At 40.5% G+C, this 18,928-nt stretch overlaps 2 non-coding genes and 1 pseudogene across 2 annotated transcripts; all 3 read left to right on the top strand.

The window, feature by feature from the left end:
- Window positions 1-4,690: 4,690 nt before the first annotated feature.
- LOC119558642 lies at window positions 4,691-6,685 on the top strand. The gene has a single exon (XR_005220320.1). It is a non-coding gene; the product is annotated as a small subunit ribosomal RNA (ribosomal RNA).
- A 659-nt stretch (window positions 6,686-7,344) lies between these two features.
- Window positions 7,345-7,523, top strand: LOC119558636. The gene has a single exon (XR_005220315.1). It is a non-coding gene; the product is annotated as a 5.8S ribosomal RNA (ribosomal RNA).
- Window positions 7,524-7,924: 401 nt separating this feature from the next.
- On the top strand, window positions 7,925-17,397 carry LOC119558639 (annotated as a pseudogene).
- The last annotated feature ends 1,531 nt before the right edge of the window (window positions 17,398-18,928 follow it).

The following is an 18,928-nucleotide window of genomic DNA, read 5'->3' as shown; positions in this document are numbered from 1 at the left end:
ACCTAGTGAGGGGCGGCACTAGTGAATGAATCGTATGGATATGGCTTATAGGTATAATACCTATAAGGCATAATAATGTATAATATAATAAATATACATTAAGATATGAATGGATTGTATAAATATGGCATAGAAATGCCATATACATAAGAATAAATGGTAGAATTTACCCATATATCACTGAAACACGATATATAAACCTAGTGATAGCTGGCACTAGTACTGTAAACAGGCACGCAATAGTGCGTGGGGTAAAAAACTACTATAGGGAGGTGGTCGTTGGCGGGCCCCTCCTCGTATTGGTCAAAACTTATGTTATGCATATGAATTTGTCAATACTATATAGAACGCCAAGCATATCCATATAAACTATGGATATGCATAGAAATCCATACAAAAGTAAAAAAAAATTATGTATAGAAAAATATACATATATTTATATAAGTGAATCGTATGGATATGGCTTATAGGTATAATACCTATAAGGCATAATAATGTATAACAAGTAAATATACATTGAAATGTGAATGCATTGTATGGATATGGCATATAAATGCCATATATATAGAAATAAATTGTATATCAATGATATAACAATTATAAACCTAGTGAGGGGCGGCACTAGTGAATGAATCGTATGGATATGGCTTATAGGTATAATACCTATAAGGCATAATAATGTATAATATAATAAATATACATTAAGATATGAATGGATTGTATAAATATGGCATAGAAATGCCATATACATAAGAATAAATGGTAGAATTTACCCATATATCACTGAAACACGATATATAAACCTAGTGATAGCTGGCACTAGTACTGTAAACAGGCACGCAATAGTGCGTGGGGTAAAAAACTACTATAGGGAGGTGGTCGTTGGCGGGCCCCTCCTCGTATTGGTCAAAACTTATGTTATGCATATGAATTTGTCAATACTATATAGAACGCCAAGCATATCCATATAAACTATGGATATGCATAGAAAACCATACAAAAGTAAAAAAAAATTATGTATAGAAAAATATACATATATTTATATAAGTGAATCGTATGGATATGGCTTATAGGTATAATACCTATAAGGCATAATAATGTATAACAAGTAAATATACATTGAAATGTGAATGCATTGTATGGATATGGCATATAAATGCCATATATATAGAAATAAATTGTATATCAATGATATAACAATTATAAACCTAGTGAGGGGCGGCACTAGTGAATGAATCGTATGGATATGGCTTATAGGTATAATACCTATAAGGCATAATAATGTATAATATAATAAATATACATTAAGATATGAATGGATTGTATAAATATGGCATAGAAATGCCATATACATAAGAATAAATGGTAGAATTTACCCATATATCACTGAAACACGATATATAAACCTAGTGATAGCTGGCACTAGTACTGTAAACAGGCACGCAATAGTGCGTGGGGTAAAAAACTACTATAGGGAGGTGGTCGTTGGCGGGCCCCTCCTCGTATTGGTCAAAACTTATGTTATGCATATGAATTTGTCAATACTATATAGAACGCCAAGCATATCCATATAAACTATGGATATGCATAGAAAACCATACAAAAGTAAAAAAAAATTATGTATAGAAAAATATACATATATTTATATAAGTGAATCGTATGGATATGGCTTATAGGTATAATACCTATAAGGCATAATAATGTATAACAAGTAAATATACATTGAAATGTGAATGCATTGTATGGATATGGCATATAAATGCCATATATATAGAAATAAATTGTATATCAATGATATAACAATTATAAACCTAGTGAGGGGCGGCACTAGTGAATGAATCGTATGGATATGGCTTATAGGTATAATACCTATAAGGCATAATAATGTATAATATAATAAATATACATTAAGATATGAATGGATTGTATAAATATGGCATAGAAATGCCATATACATAAGAATAAATGGTAGAATTTACCCATATATCACTGAAACACGATATATAAACCTAGTGATAGCTGGCACTAGTACTGTAAACAGGCACGCAATAGTGCGTGGGGTAAAAAACTACTATAGGGAGGTGGTCGTTGGCGGGCCCCTCCTCGTATTGGTCAAAACTTATGTTATGCATATGAATTTGTCAATACTATATAGAACGCCAAGCATATCCATATAAACTATGGATATGCATAGAAATCCATACAAAAGTAAAAAAAAATTATGTATAGAAAAAATATACATATATTTATATAAGTGAATCGTATGGATATGGCTTATAGGTATAATACCTATAAGGCATAATAATGTATAACAAGTAAATATACATTGAAATGTGAATGCATTGTATGGATATGGCATATAAATGCCATATATATAGAAATAAATTGTATATCAATGATATAACAATTATAAACCTAGTGAGGGGCGGCACTAGTGAATGAATCGTATGGATATGGCTTATAGGTATAATACCTATAAGGCATAATAATGTATAATATAATAAATATACATTAAGATATGAATGGATTGTATAAATATGGCATAGAAATGCCATATACATAAGAATAAATGGTAGAATTTACCCATATATCACTGAAACACGATATATAAACCTAGTGATAGCTGGCACTAGTACTGTAAACAGGCACGCAATAGTGCGTGGGGTAAAAAACTACTATAGGGAGGTGGTCGTTGGCGGGCCCCTCCTCGTATTGGTCAAAACTTATGTTATGCATATGAATTTGTCAATACTATATAGAACGCCAAGCATATCCATATAAACTATGGATATGCATAGAAATCCATACAAAAGTAAAAAAAAATTATGTATAGAAAAATATACATATATTTATATAAGTGAATCGTATGGATATGGCTTATAGGTATAATACCTATAAGGCATAATAATGTATAACAAGTAAATATACATTGAAATGTGAATGCATTGTATGGATATGGCATATAAATGCCATATATATAGAAATAAATTGTATATCAATGATATAACAATTATAAACCTAGTGAGGGGCGGCACTAGTGAATGAATCGTATGGATATGGCTTATAGGTATAATACCTATAAGGCATAATAATGTATAATATAATAAATATACATTAAGATATGAATGGATTGTATAAATATGGCATAGAAATGCCATATACATAAGAATAAATGGTAGAATTTACCCATATATCACTGAAACATGATATATAAACCTAGTGATAGCTGGCACTAGTACTGTAAACAGGCACGCAGTAGTGCGTGGGGTAAAAAACTACTATAGGGAGGTGGTCGTTGGCGGGCCCCTCCTCGTATTGGTCAAAACTTATGTTATGCGTAAACATATGATTTTGTCAATACTATAAAGAAAACTTGTTTTGTACATACAAAACTAAATGAATTATATGGATATTGAAAAATAAATGGCATTATATCCATATAATGAAAATATACTTGTATTCTCTTATTATAAGAGAGAATACCGTATAGTTGGTTGGCAAAGACAATTGAAAATACCCGAATTGCAGATGATGGGTTCAAAAACTACTATAGGGTGGTGTAGCAAATAATATGAAGATGATATATCCATATAATGGATATACACTAGTATTCTCTTATTATAATAGAGAATACCATATAAATGGTTGGCAAAGACAATTGAAAATACCCGAATTGAAGTTGACGGGTTCAAAAACTATTATAGGGTGATGTAGCAAATAAAATAATGAAGATATATCCATATAATGGAATTATATGTGTATTCTCTTATTATATGAGAGAGTACCAAACGGTTGATTGGCAAAGACAATTGAAAATACCCGAATTAAAGATATTGGGTCCAAAAACTACTATAGGATGGTCAATGGGCCGGCCATCTACTATTGACGTGACAAAATACTGTCTGTCGGTAGAGAAGATATTAATCCGTCAAATTTGTTTCTTTATTCATTTATGAATATGAGACTTGGCTCCACGGTTAATATTTTAAGCCCAAAGATAATAATGTTGAAACAAAGGCCAAGGTTTCTATTATACATAGAATAACAAATTGTTTCCGAACTTTATCGTTAATCCAAATAAATAATTACAATTGAGGCAGGCTAATAATGATATATATTTTGTATTGATAATCTTGATATATATGTATATTGGTCTGCCATTATCACATACTGAGTTATGTGATAATTCCCTGCGGGGATAAATTAAAAGAGGTGTCCCTATATTAAAAGAAAATAATATATATATATATTATTTTTTCTAACGTACATATCATATATGCGCTCGGTTTTATATTATATATTACCAAAGAGTCTTATATGAATATATACAGATAAATTTTAAATTTATCATCAAAATACAAATGATTTAATTCAATATTTTATATTGGTTAAACAAAAATTGTACATGTGTGGATACAATAATGACGTATGTCGAACAAAAAAGATATTTTAGAATGAAATATGCAAATATAAAGAAAATTATTACGTATTACGAAAAAAAATATTGTGTTTTTAACATCAATAATTAAAAAACTTGTTATTATTAGTGGCGGAACAAGTATATATTGTGAAAACAACAAACGTATACGAATGCTATATAAAAATGGCCGTATTCGATAGAAAACAATCTATAAAATTTATATTGCTAATTTCTATTCAAAAATATGAATGAAATATGAATAAAAACATTATTCTGGTTGATCCTGCCAGTAGTTATATGCTTGTCTCAAAGATTAAGCCATGCATGTCTAAGTACACACGAATTAAAAGTGAAACCGCAAAAGGCTCATTATATCAGTTATGGTTCCTTAGATCGTTAACAGTTACTTGGATAACTGTGGTAATTCTAGAGCTAATACATGCAATTAAAACATGAACCTTATGGGACATGTGCTTTTATTAGGCTAAAACCAAGCGATCGCAAGATCGTTATATTGGTTGAACTCTAGATAACATGCAGATCGTATGGTCTTGTACCGACGACAGATCTTTCAAATGTCTGCCCTATCAACTTTTGATGGTAGTATCTAGGACTACCATGGTTGCAACGGGTAACGGGGAATCAGGGTTCGATTCCGGAGAGGGAGCCTGAGAAACGGCTACCACATCTAAGGAAGGCAGCAGGCGCGTAAATTACCCACTCCCAGCTCGGGGAGGTAGTGACGAAAAATAACAATACAGGACTCATATCCGAGGCCCTGTAATTGGAATGAGTACACTTTAAATCCTTTAACAAGGACCAATTGGAGGGCAAGTCTGGTGCCAGCAGCCGCGGTAATTCCAGCTCCAATAGCGTATATTAAAGTTGTTGCGGTTAAAACGTTCGTAGTTGAACTTGTGCTTCATACGGGTAGTACAACTTACAATTGTGGTTAGTACTATACCTTTATGTATGTAAGCGTATTACCGGTGGAGTTCTTACATGTGCTTAGATACTTGTATTTTTTCATATGTTCCTCCTATTTAAAAACCTGCATTAGTGCTCTTAAACGAGTGTTATTGTGGGCCGGTACAATTACTTTGAACAAATTAGAGTGCTTAAAGCAGGCTTCAAATGCCTGAATATTCTGTGCATGGGATAATGAAATAAGACCTCTGTTCTGCTTTCATTGGTTTTCAGATCAAGAGGTAATGATTAATAGAAGCAGTTTGGGGGCATTAGTATTACGACGCGAGAGGTGAAATTCTTGGACCGTCGTAAGACTAACTTAAGCGAAAGCATTTGCCAAAGATGTTTTCATTAATCAAGAACGAAAGTTAGAGGTTCGAAGGCGATCAGATACCGCCCTAGTTCTAACCATAAACGATGCCAGCTAGCAATTGGGTGTAGCTACTTTTATGGCTCTCTCAGTCGCTTCCCGGGAAACCAAAGCTTTTGGGCTCCGGGGGAAGTATGGTTGCAAAGCTGAAACTTAAAGGAATTGACGGAAGGGCACCACCAGGAGTGGAGCCTGCGGCTTAATTTGACTCAACACGGGAAAACTTACCAGGTCCGAACATAAGTGTGTAAGACAGATTGATAGCTCTTTCTCGAATCTATGGGTGGTGGTGCATGGCCGTTCTTAGTTCGTGGAGTGATTTGTCTGGTTAATTCCGATAACGAACGAGACTCAAATATATTAAATAGATATCTTCAGGATTATGGTGTTGAAGCTTATATAGCCTTCATTCATGGTGGCAGTAAAATGTTTATTGTGTTTGAATGTGTTTATATAAGTGGAGCCGTACCTGTTGGTTTGTCCCATTATAAGGACACTAGCTTCTTAAATGGACAAATTGCGTCTAGCAATAATGAGATTGAGCAATAACAGGTCTGTGATGCCCTTAGATGTCCTGGGCTGCACGCGCGCTACAATGAAAGTATCAACGTGTATTTCCTAGACCGAGAGGTCCGGGTAAACCGCTGAACCACTTTCATGCTTGGGATTGTGAACTGAAACTGTTCACATGAACTTGGAATTCCCAGTAAGTGTGAGTCATTAACTCGCATTGATTACGTCCCTGCCCTTTGTACACACCGCCCGTCGCTACTACCGATTGAATTATTTAGTGAGGTCTCCGGACGTGATCACTGTGACGCCTTGTGTGTTACGGTTGTTTCGCAAAAGTTGACCGAACTTGATTATTTAGAGGAAGTAAAAGTCGTAACAAGGTTTCCGTAGGTGAACCTGCGGAAGGATCATTATTGTTTAATATCCTTACCGTTAATAAAAAAATTTGTTTTTATTATAATAATATAATATATTATAGTAATACAAATAAAATATAAATTGCCAAAAATATGATCTTTTATAGATCAAATATAAAATTTCGAACAAGCAAATCGAAATAATAATTGTAATAATAAATATATTATTGCATTAAATAAGAGATAAATAAATAAGCAAAAGCAAACAAATAACAAATTCGAACAAGCAAATCGAAATTATTAAATTTATTTAATATTATTATTATATTGTATATTAAATGCAATTAATTAATAAAACACTGTGTGTATATGGACCATAATATACACGCGTTGCGATATGTATTGTTCATCTCAGTTATGCGCATACATTGGATAATGCAACAACCTAAAATGTACAATGTTGTACCTGATTATTACAGGTTAATGTTTTATATAAATTTCAATATATATCGCTAAAAAAAAGTATTAATACCGTAAATGCCATTTAAAAAATACTTGATATATTATTGGTTATATGAAACTAAGACATTTCGCAGCATTCGTTTTAGGTATAAAAATCAATTTATTGAAGGAATTGATATATGCCAGTAAAATGGTGTATTTTTAATTTCTTTCAATAAAAACATATATGACAAAATTACCAAACCAATATATAAAACTCTAAGCGGTGGATCACTCGGCTCATGGGTCGATGAAGAACGCAGCAAACTGTGCGTCATCGTGTGAACTGCAGGACACATGAACATCGACATTTTGAACGCATATCGCAGTCCATGCTGTTATGTACTTTAATTAATTTTATAGTGCTGCTTGGACTACATATGGTTGAGGGTTGTAAGACTATGCTAATTAAGTTGTTTATATAAATTTTATAATGAAATTTTATAAGCATATGGTATATTATTGGATAATAATAATTTAATTATTATATTATTCATAATATTAACAAATATATGAAAAACATTATCTCACATTAGTAAATAATTTGAATGTGAAAAACGAAGAGAAATATTTTCTTTTTCAATCAAATAATACTGAGAAATGTCTAGCATAAAAAATTTATCTAGAATTGTCTCTTATTAAAGATTAGTAAATAGAAAGCCGTTGACAATATTATTATTCTTCGTTGATTCGTTAGACCAAACAAATGCCATACAAATATATAAAATATATAACGAATTTAATAAAATGTTTTATCATTATATATAAAGAATTAATTGCAAAAAAAGTTATACACAACCTCAACTCATATGGGACTACCCCCTGAATTTAAGCATATTAATTAGGGGAGGAAAAGAAACTAACCAGGATTTTCTTAGTAGCGGCGAGCGAAAAGAAATCAGTTCAGCACTAAGTCACTTTGTCTATATGGCAAATGTGAGATGCAGTGTATGGAGCGTCAATATTCTAGTATGAGAAATTAACGATTTAAGTCCTTCTTAAATGAGGCCATTTACCCATAGAGGGTGCCAGGCCCGTATAACGTTAATGATTACTAGATGATGTTTCCAAAGAGTCGTGTTGCTTGATAGTGCAGCACTAAGTGGGTGGTAAACTCCATCTAAAACTAAATATAACCATGAGACCGATAGTAAACAAGTACCGTGAGGGAAAGTTGAAAAGAACTCTGAATAGAGAGTTAAACAGTACGTGAAACTGCTTAGAGGTTAAGCCCGATGAACCTGAATATCCGTTATGGAAAATTCATCATTAAAATTGTAATATTTAAACAATATTATGATAATAGTGTGCATTTTTTCCATATAAGGACATTGTAATCTATTAGCATACAAAATTTATCATAAAATATAACTTATAGTTTATTCAAATTAATTTGCTTGCATTTTAACACAGAATAAATGTTATTAATTTGATAAAGTGCTGATAGATTTATATGAATACAGTGCGTTAATTTTTCGGAATTATATAATGGCATAATTATCATTGATTTTTGTGTTTATTATATGCACTTGTATGATTAACAATGCGAAAGATTCAGGATACCTTCGGGACCCGTCTTGAAACACGGACCAAGGAGTCTAACATATGTGCAAGTTATTGGGATATAAACCTAATAGCGTAATTAACTTGACTAATAATGGGATTAGTTTTTTAACTATTTATAGCTAATTAACACAATCCCGGGGCGTTCTATATAGTTATGTATAATGATATTTATATTATTTATGCCTCTAACTGGAACGTACCTTGAGCATATATGCTGTGACCCGAAAGATGGTGAACTATACTTGATCAGGTTGAAGTCAGGGGAAACCCTGATGGAAGACCGAAACAGTTCTGACGTGCAAATCGATTGTCAGAATTGAGTATAGGGGCGAAAGACCAATCGAACCATCTAGTAGCTGGTTCCTTCCGAAGTTTCCCTCAGGATAGCTGGTGCATTTTAATGTTATATAAAATAATCTTATCTGGTAAAGCGAATGATTAGAGGCCTTAGGGTCGAAACGATCTTAACCTATTCTCAAACTTTAAATGGGTAAGAACCTTAACTTTCTTGATATGAAGTTCAAGGTTATGATATAATGTGCCCAGTGGGCCACTTTTGGTAAGCAGAACTGGCGCTGTGGGATGAACCAAACGTAATGTTACGGTGCCCAAATTAACAACTCATGCAGATACCATGAAAGGCGTTGGTTGCTTAAAACAGCAGGACGGTGATCATGGAAGTCGAAATCCGCTAAGGAGTGTGTAACAACTCACCTGCCGAAGCAACTAGCCCTTAAAATGGATGGCGCTTAAGTTGTATACCTATACATTACCGCTAAAGTAGATGATTTATATTACTTGTGATATAAATTTTGAAACTTTAGTGAGTAGGAAGGTACAATGGTATGCGTAGAAGTGTTTGGCGTAAGCCTGCATGGAGCTGCCATTGGTACAGATCTTGGTGGTAGTAGCAAATAATCGAATGAGACCTTGGAGGACTGAAGTGGAGAAGGGTTTCGTGTGAACAGTGGTTGATCACGAGTTAGTCGGTCCTAAGTTCAAGGCGAAAGCCGAAAATTTTCAAGTAAAACACAAATGCCATACAAATATAATTATATTATATAAATCAAGCTAATTAATATACTTGAATAATTTTGAACGAAAGGGAATACGGTTCCAATTCCGTAACCTGTTGAGTATCCGTTTGTTATTAAATATGGGCCTCGTGCTCATCCTGGCAACAGGAACGACCATAAAGAAGCCGTCGAGAGATATCGGAAGAGTTTTCTTTTCTGTTTTATAGCCGTACTACCATGGAAGTCTTTCGCAGAGAGATATGGTAGATGGGCTAGAAGAGCATGACATATACTGTTGTGTCGATATTTTCTCCTCGGACCTTGAAAATTTATGGTGGGGACACGCAAACTTCTCAACAGGCCGTACCAATATCCGCAGCTGGTCTCCAAGGTGAAGAGTCTCTAGTCGATAGAATAATGTAGGTAAGGGAAGTCGGCAAATTAGATCCGTAACTTCGGGATAAGGATTGGCTCTGAAGATTGAGATAGTCGGGCTTGATTGGGAAACAATAACATGGTTTATGTGCTCGTTCTGGGTAAATAGAGTGTCTGGCATTTATGTTGGTCACTTGTTCCCCGGATAGTTTAGTTACGTAGCCAATTGTGGAACTTTCTTGCTAAAATTTTTAAGAATACTAATTGGGTTAAACCAATTAGTTCTTATTAATTATAACGATTATCAATTAACAATCAATTCAGAACTGGCACGGACTTGGGGAATCCGACTGTCTAATTAAAACAAAGCATTGTGATGGCCCTAGCGGGTGTTGACACAATGTGATTTCTGCCCAGTGCTCTGAATGTCAAAGTGAAGAAATTCAAGTAAGCGCGGGTCAACGGCGGGAGTAACTATGACTCTCTTAAGGTAGCCAAATGCCTCGTCATCTAATTAGTGACGCGCATGAATGGATTAACGACGGACGTGTGTTTTTTCGTGGTCCCAATCAGTCGGTCATATCTCGGAAAGTACGTGGTGTACAAAGTTAAAATTTGCGTCAAAATTCGTGCCTTTGCGAAAGGAGTACGGTGGTGTAAAAACATTTAGGAAAAGTCAGCGGTGAGCGGAGTAATCGGAGTTTTCCTTTGTGGAAAATTCCACACGTGCGCGCGCCGCGTGTGCTTGGAGAGCGCTTTCGAGAGAGCGCTTTCGTGAGAGAGCTTTCGCGAGAGCGTTTGGCGTCAGGTGTTCCCTCTCGCGTGATTCCTCTCGCGCGTCAGCTGTGCGTGTACCGCCTAAGCTTTCTTATCGGGTAAGTGAGCTTGCTCGAGAAAAAGTTTAGAGGGTAGGTGGGCGATGGCTCCATCTCCGATGGAGACGGAGGGCGGATGCTCGGGCAGCGAATCTGCCAGCAGTCGAGGTAGCGTCAATGTTGGACGAAAAGGCCGCCCGAAGGGGAAGCGTGGACGAGGTGCTGCCGCAAGGGACGCCTCGCAGGCAAAGATTGTTGCCGTGGATGGAGTTGGAGGCGGGCCAGAGCCCCTTGTAGAGGAGACGCTCTCTTCTCTGGAGATGCCGCCGCCGCCCGCTCCCGCTGCCGCCGCCCCCACTGCTGCTGTAGTAGCTGCAGCTGCTACTGCTGCTGCCGCTGCCGCTGCTGCTGCCGCTGCCGACGCCGCTGAAGCCTCGACATCAGCCGCTGCAGCAAAAAGTCGCCGTTGGAGTTGAGGTCGTAGTCCCCTCTCCCCCTCCCGTTGTTCGCTCGTCGCACTGCTCCATGGAGATCGTGAAGCAAGGATCGTGCCGCGTCGCAGAAGAGTCGACTGCGATCAGGGGATGAGCTGCTAGGGCTCATTGTGAATATAGTGTCCTGCAAAACTCCAGACGGAGATTATGAAAGTCGCAACGAGGTACGACGGCTTGATCTCGTCGCTGCTTATTAGGAATGCCATCCTCGATGATCGCTACAAGCAGTGCAAGAAGACGCCACCGCCGCCAGCTCAGCGACCAGTCGCTGTTGCTAACCAGCCGTCGTATGCAGTTGCGTACCCCAGCTTGCCAGTGCCTTCTGCCACGCCGATCCCGATGCCGCGAAAGCCGCGGGAGACCTGGTCGGCAGTCGTGCACAGCCCAGACCCGACCATCTCGGGCAAGCAGCTGGCGGAGAAGGTGCGGAAAGAAATCGCTCCTGCACTAGGAGTCCGACTCCATGAAGTCAGGGGATTGGCGCGTGGCGGTGCGGGTTATACGTACCCCGTCGTCCAGTGAGCTTAAGCGCGTGATGGCTAACAAGAAGTTCGGCGAGGCCGGACTTGAAATTAAGCAGACCCCGGAACTTAAGCCAAAGGTTGTAGTGAGCAACGTCGACACTGCGCACACGCCCGAGGACTTCATGACGGAGTTGTATAAAAACAACTTCGAGGACAAGATGGACCTGGCACAATTCAAGAGGACGGTGCGGCTCGAAAAGCCCCTGGTCGCAGGCTAATGGCGCCACGGTCAACGTGACGCTAGAGGTCGACGCGACGGCACTTGATGTCCTGGACGGAGGAAAAAGCCTACATAGGGTGGTTTGCATATAACTGCCGGGCCTTGGTGCGCACTTATGCGTGCCATAGGTGCGTCGGTTTCGACCACAAGGTGGCCAGTTGCAGGATGAAGGAGAGCGACAAGGTCTGCCGACAGTGCGGACAGACTGGCCACAATGCGCGAGGGCTGCACCAATCCGGTGGACTGCCGGAATTGCCGCTTCAAGGGCTACCCATCGGCGCACCATATGCTGTCCCCCGGGTGCCCTGTGTATGCGGCGGTGCTGGCGCGGGTGAATGCTAGACATTAAAAATGTATAGCTTCATCCAAGCAAATTGTGGCAAAGGACGAGCTGCTACCATCGAGCTCGGAGTCCGATTGCGAGAGAGCAAGAGCCTGTTCGCACTGGTCCAGGAGCCATATGTGAACGACGGGAGGATGGATGAGCTGCCTGACGGTATAAGGAGTTTTACCGATCGAGGAGGAAAGGCGGCCATCCTAGTTAATCACCAGGATGTCACCTGCATGCAAGTGGAGCCCCTCACCACGGAGTACGGCGTATGTGTGAGCATAAAAGGAAGATTTGGCTTAATCTTTCTATGCTCCGCATATTGTCAGTTTGATGCCGATTTACCACCGTACCTCGCGTACTTGGATGCGGTCCTGCTGCTGGCCAGCAGAACCCCCGCAATCCTTGGCCTTGATGCGAACGCAGCATCCCCCATGTGGTTTAGCAAGCTCCCTCCTCACGCTGAGGGACTTGCAAACTATAATCGGGGTGAGCTGCTGTCTCAGTGGATTGTGGAGAAGGAAGCCGTGGTTCTAAACCAGCCAAGTTCGGTGTACACGTTCGAGTCCAGCAACGGACGGAGCGACATCGACGTGACGATCGCCAACGCTGCAGGATCTATGCTAGCCACATACGAGTGGAGGAGTGGACGATTGGGAGTTGAGTGACCACAACATCGTTACTGTTGTGGCCAACCCAACGACCGATACAGCCGTTGAGAGCCTAGCTCCGGTGCCGTCCTGGAACTTCTCCAATGCACGTTGGCGGTTGTTCGAGCAGGAAATGGTGAGTAGGGCAACCGAACTTCCGGAAGACTTCTCAGAATCGCCGCTGGACCAACAAGCCTCTACCCTTCGCAGGATCGTCCACGAAGTGTGCGACCTTGTTCTGGGTAGGAGGACTGCAGGATCGCCGAGATCGAGACCAGGTTGGTGGACCGCTGACCTTAGTGCGATGCGCCGCGAAGTCAGGAGACTTAGGCGCCGACTTCAGGATGCCAGACGTCGTCGCCATGACGACGTGGCCGAGCTTATTGTGCGCGAGCTGAGACTTACCTCGGCCGCCTACAAGAAGCTCATCCTGAGGACGAAGGAGGACAGCTGGAGACGCTTCGTGGGAGAAAATTCACACGATCCCTGGGGGCGCGTCTACAAGATGTGCCGAGGTCGCAAGAAACGGACGGAGATTGGGTGCCTTCGCGTAAATGGCGAGCTAGTCACCAACTGGAGTGGACTGTGCGCGTGTGCTCCTCCGCAACTTTTTCCCAGTTGCGGAGTCCGATGCACCGATTGCCTCAGCGGAGGAATTCCCACCGCCCCTGGAAGTTTCTGAGGTTGGTGCTTGTGTCGCTAGGTTGAAGAGCAAACGCTCGCCTGGCATGGACGGCATCAACGGTACGATTTGCAAGGCTGTGTGGCGCGCCATACCTCAGCATCTTACGGCGATGTATTCCAGCTGCATCCGGTCGGGGTACTTCCCTGCTGAGTGGAAATGCCCTCGTGTGGTAGCTCTGCTCAAGGGACCGACAAGGACAGGTGTGAGCCATCGTCGTACCGCGGCATTTGCCTGCTTCCGGTTTTCGGAAAGGTGCTGGAGGCCATCATGGTAGATCGTGTGAGAGAAGTTCTTCCGGAAGGCTGCAGGTGGCAGTTCGGTTTTCGCCAAGGACGTTGTGTGGAGGATGCTTGGATGCACGTGAAGAGCAGTATTCACGCCAGCCCGGCGAAATACGTGCTCGGCATTTTCGTGGACTTCAAGGGAGCCTTCGACAATGTGGAATGGAGTGCTGCACTGCGCCGACTGGCGGAGTTGGGATGCCGAGAGATGGGCTTGTGGCAGAGCTTCTTCTCAGGCAGAAGAGCAGTCATCCGAAGCAGTTACGAGGAAGTTGATGTCCCCGTAACTAGAGGCTGTCCGCAGGGGTCAATCAGCGGCCCATTCATTTGGGATCTGCTGATGGATGTACTGATCCGGCGCCTTGAGTCGTACTGCACACTGAGTGCGTATGCGGATGATTTGCTGCTTCTCGTCGAGGGAAACTCCCGACTCGCGCTGGAGACAAAAGGAGCGCAACTAATGTCCATCGTTGAAACGTGGGGGATGGAAGTCGGCGTTGCCGTTTCCACCAGTAAGACGGTAATTATGCTGCTTAAAGGAAGCGAACACTTTACGCGTGGCCCTTCGCGTGTACCAAGTCGCCCCCCTGCGGTAAAATTTGCTGGAGCAAACTTGCCGTATGTAAGCAGCTGCCGGTACCTTGGCATCACAGTCAGCGAAGGCTTGAGATTCCTCGAGCACGTCGGGAACCTTCGGACAGCGTATGGCTGGAGTCGTTGCAGCATTGGCGCGTGTGCTTCGAGTAGACTGGGGTTTCAGTCCTCGAGCCAGGCGGACCATCTATGCCGGACTCATGGTGCCCTGTGCGCTATTTGGTGCCTCGGTATGGTATGTCACTACGACGCAGCAAGTTGTGGCCAAGAGGCGACTCCTTGCTTGCCAGAGGCTAATCCTTATGGGAAGCCTTCCGGTATGCCGAACAGTGTCCACTGCGGCACTGCAGGTTCTTGCTGGCGTTCCCCCGTTTGATTTAGCTGCCATGCAAATGGCAGTTAAATACAAACTAAAGCGTGGATACCCGCTGGAGGAATACGATCTGCTGTATGGCGAAGACCTCACGAGTCTGAGCTGGGAAGAGAAGATGGTGCGTATGGAGCAGTGCTTACTGCACAGATGGCAGGACAGATGGGATGACGTAGATGCATCTGGACGGGTGACCTACAAGTTCATCCCAGATGTCACTCTGGCATTTCGGAATCCACACTTCGGATTTCCGATGCGCACCGGATTCCTGATCACTGGGACACGGATCGTTAAACGCATTTCTGCATAATAGAGCGCTCTCGGACTCTGCCGCATGCTCATGTGGCGATCCAGTTGAGGATTGGCAGCACGTCTTGTGTGACTGCCCCCTCTATGCAGATTGCGCGACCTTGATGGACTTGGAGTGCAGCGAGATGGTGAAAACTGGACGTTTGGAAGGATTCTGGAGGATGAGGACAGGACTCGACGACTCAACACGTTTGCTGACGAAGCGTTCCGCAGGAGGAGGGACTTTTAGTCCAAAACCCTTGCCGTGTGGTAGCGGCGAAGAATTCTGCCACAGCCTGTCATAGCTTGTCGTAGGAGGCGACTAATATGGCAAATGGTTGCCCCATCCGAGCTTGTCGGAGCTGAAGGGGTGAGGCTCACCGAGCCTGTAATTTCGGTACCACGGGTTGAGCAGCTCCAAGGCTGCTCATTGAGGTTGGCCCCCTTGTGGGAGTATCGTGGTGGCTGTGGTTGACACCTATATCGCGGGTAGAGTCCTCGGGCTCGACGTGGATGTTGCGTTATACAACTCGGGTGCCGTGACCCACAGAACGGTAGAGATTTTAGATAGATCTCGCCCCTACGCAAGGGGGAGTGCTTGCCCGACAAGTAAGCACTCGAATTGCTACTGGGGTGGTTGCTATGTATATAGCTATAGCTTCTAGTCCGGGGCGTTGGTTTGGCGCTTAATCTAGACCCGTGCATTATGTACTCACTTGTGGGTATATTAGAATGCCGTGGTTGTAATCCCTTCATTGCGGAACATGCCACGTTAAATAAAAGCGGAGGGATCCGATTCCCACTGTCCCTATCTACTATCTAGCGAAACCACAGCCAAGGGAACGGGCTTGGAATAATTAGCGGGGAAAGAAGACCCTTTTGAGCTTGACTCTAATCTGGCAGTGTAAGGAGACATAAGAGGTGTAGAATAAGTGGGAGATATTAGACTTCGGTTTGGTATCGCCAATGAAATACCACTACTCTTATTGTTTTCCTTACTTACTTGATTAAATGGAACGTGTATCATTTCCTAGCCATTATACGGATATATTTATTATATCTTATGGTATTGGGTTTTGATGCAAGCTTCTTGATCAAAGTATCACGAGTTTGTTATATAATCGCAAACAAATTCTTTAATAAAACGGTGCATTTATGTATTTTTGATTTGAAAATTTGGTATAACTCCAATTACTCAGGTATGATCCAATTCAAGGACATTGCCAGGTAGGGAGTTTGACTGGGGCGGTACATCTCTCAAATAATAACGGAGGTGTCCCAAGGCCAGCTCAGTGCGGACAGAAACCACACATAGAGCAAAAGGGCAAATGCTGACTTGATCTCGGTGTTCAGTACACACAGGGACAGCAAAAGCTCGGCCTATCGATCCTTTTGGTTTAAAGAGTTTTTAACAAGAGGTGTCAGAAAAGTTACCATAGGGATAACTGGCTTGTGGCGGCCAAGCGTTCATAGCGACGTCGCTTTTTGATCCTTCGATGTCGGCTCTTCCTATCATTGTGAAGCAAAATTCACCAAGCGTTGGATTGTTCACCCATGCAAGGGAACGTGAGCTGGGTTTAGACCGTCGTGAGACAGGTTAGTTTTACCCTACTAATGACAAAACGTTGTTGCGACAGCATTCCTGCGTAGTACGAGAGGAACCGCAGGTACGGACCAATGGCACAATACTTGTTCGAGCGAACAGTGGTATGACGCTACGTCCGTTGGATTATGCCTGAACGCCTCTAAGGTCGTATCCGTGCTGGACTGCAATGATAAATAAGGGGCAATTTGCATTGTATGGCTTCTAAACCATTTAAAGTTTATAATTTACTTTATAAACGACAATGGATGTGATGCCAATGTAATTTGTAACATAGTAAATTGGGAGGATCTTTGATCACCTGATGCCGCGCTAGTTACATATAAAAGCATTATTTAATACAATGACAAAGCCTAGAATCAATTGTAAACGACTTTTGTAACAGGCAAGGTGTTGTAAGTGGTTGAGCAGCTGCCATACTGCGATCCACTGAAGCTTATCCTTTGCTTGATGATTCGATAATAAAGATGTTGCAAGCGGGCATAATCATTATGCTTGCTTGCAGCATCGCACGCCACTTTGTTTGTGGTGTGTAAGGTAGGGAAGAAGAAATATAAAAGACCTAAATTGGAAACATCAATATATAAGTAAATATTGAACAAACAAAATGTATCGTCATCTTATTAGTGACGCGATGATAAAGTGGCAAACATATTCCATGTATAAATATTCCTATGGTATTAAAATTCAAGTAAAGAGGACATATATAAAAGTTTGTATATATGGTTCATTCAATGGTAGCAGCGGTTGGTTGGTTGGTGTCTGCTCCTCTTATTGTTCAAAACTTATGTTATGGTAGCAAGTCTATATCGTCATATTATTAGTGACGCGAAAAAGTAGTGGCAAAACATATTCCATGTATAAATAAATATTCCTATGGTATTGAAATTCAAGTAAAGAGGCCATTCAAGTAAAGAGGACTTATATAAATATAAGTATATATAATGGTAGCAGCGCGGTTGGTTGGTTGGTGTGTCTGCCTCCTCTTATTGTTCAAAACTTATGTTATGGTAGCAAGACTGTATCGTCATATTATTAGTGACGCGAAAAGTAGTGGCAAAACATATTCCATGTATAAATATTCCTATGGTATTGAAATTCAACTAAAGAGGACATATAAAATTACTATCAATGGTAGCAGTGGTTGGTGGTTGGTGGTTGGTTGGCGGCTGCTCCTATTATTGTTCAAGACTTATGTTATGGTAGCAAGTCTGTATCGTCATATTAATTATTAGTGACGCGAAAAAGTAGTGGAAATCATATTCCATGTATAAATAGATTCCTATGGTAATGAAATTTTCAAGTAAAGAGAGGACCATTCAAGTAAGAGGACATATAAAAAGTAAGTATATGTTCCTCCAATGGTAGCAGTGGTTGGTTGGTTGGCGGCTGATCCTCTTATTGTTCAAACTTATTTTATCAATATGAGTTTGGCAATACAATAAAGAAGACCAATCTAATCCATATAAAACTAAATGTATTATATGGATATGCTTAGGAACCCATATATTCATAAAAAAAAATTATGTATAGAAAATTATACATATATCTTTTATATAAATGAATCGTATGGATATCGCCTATGGTAGGTATAATAACTTTTTAAGGCATAATAATGTATAATATAGCAAATATACATTGAAATATAAATGCATTTTATAGAGATGGCGGCATACTAAGTGCCATATACACAAGAATAAATAATAGAATTTACCAATATATAATTAAAATGAGATATATAAACCTAGTGAGGGGCTGCACTAGTATATGAATCGTATGGATATGGTCTTATAGGTAATAATACCTATAAGGCATAATAATGTATAATATAATAAATATAAATTAAGATATGAATGAATTATATAAATATGGCATAGAAATGCCATATACATACATAAGAATAAATGGTAGAATTTACCCATATATCACTGAAACACGATATATAAACCTAATGATAGCTGGCACTAGTACTGTAAACATGCACGCAATG

The sequence above is a fragment of the Drosophila subpulchrella genome, unplaced genomic scaffold (assembly GCF_014743375.2).
Source record: "Drosophila subpulchrella strain 33 F10 #4 breed RU33 unplaced genomic scaffold, RU_Dsub_v1.1 Primary Assembly Seq121, whole genome shotgun sequence".
Classification (NCBI taxonomy): domain Eukaryota; kingdom Metazoa; phylum Arthropoda; class Insecta; order Diptera; family Drosophilidae; genus Drosophila; species Drosophila subpulchrella.
Note: the sequence above shows the minus strand (reverse complement) of the source record. Positions and strands in the feature narration are given on the sequence as shown.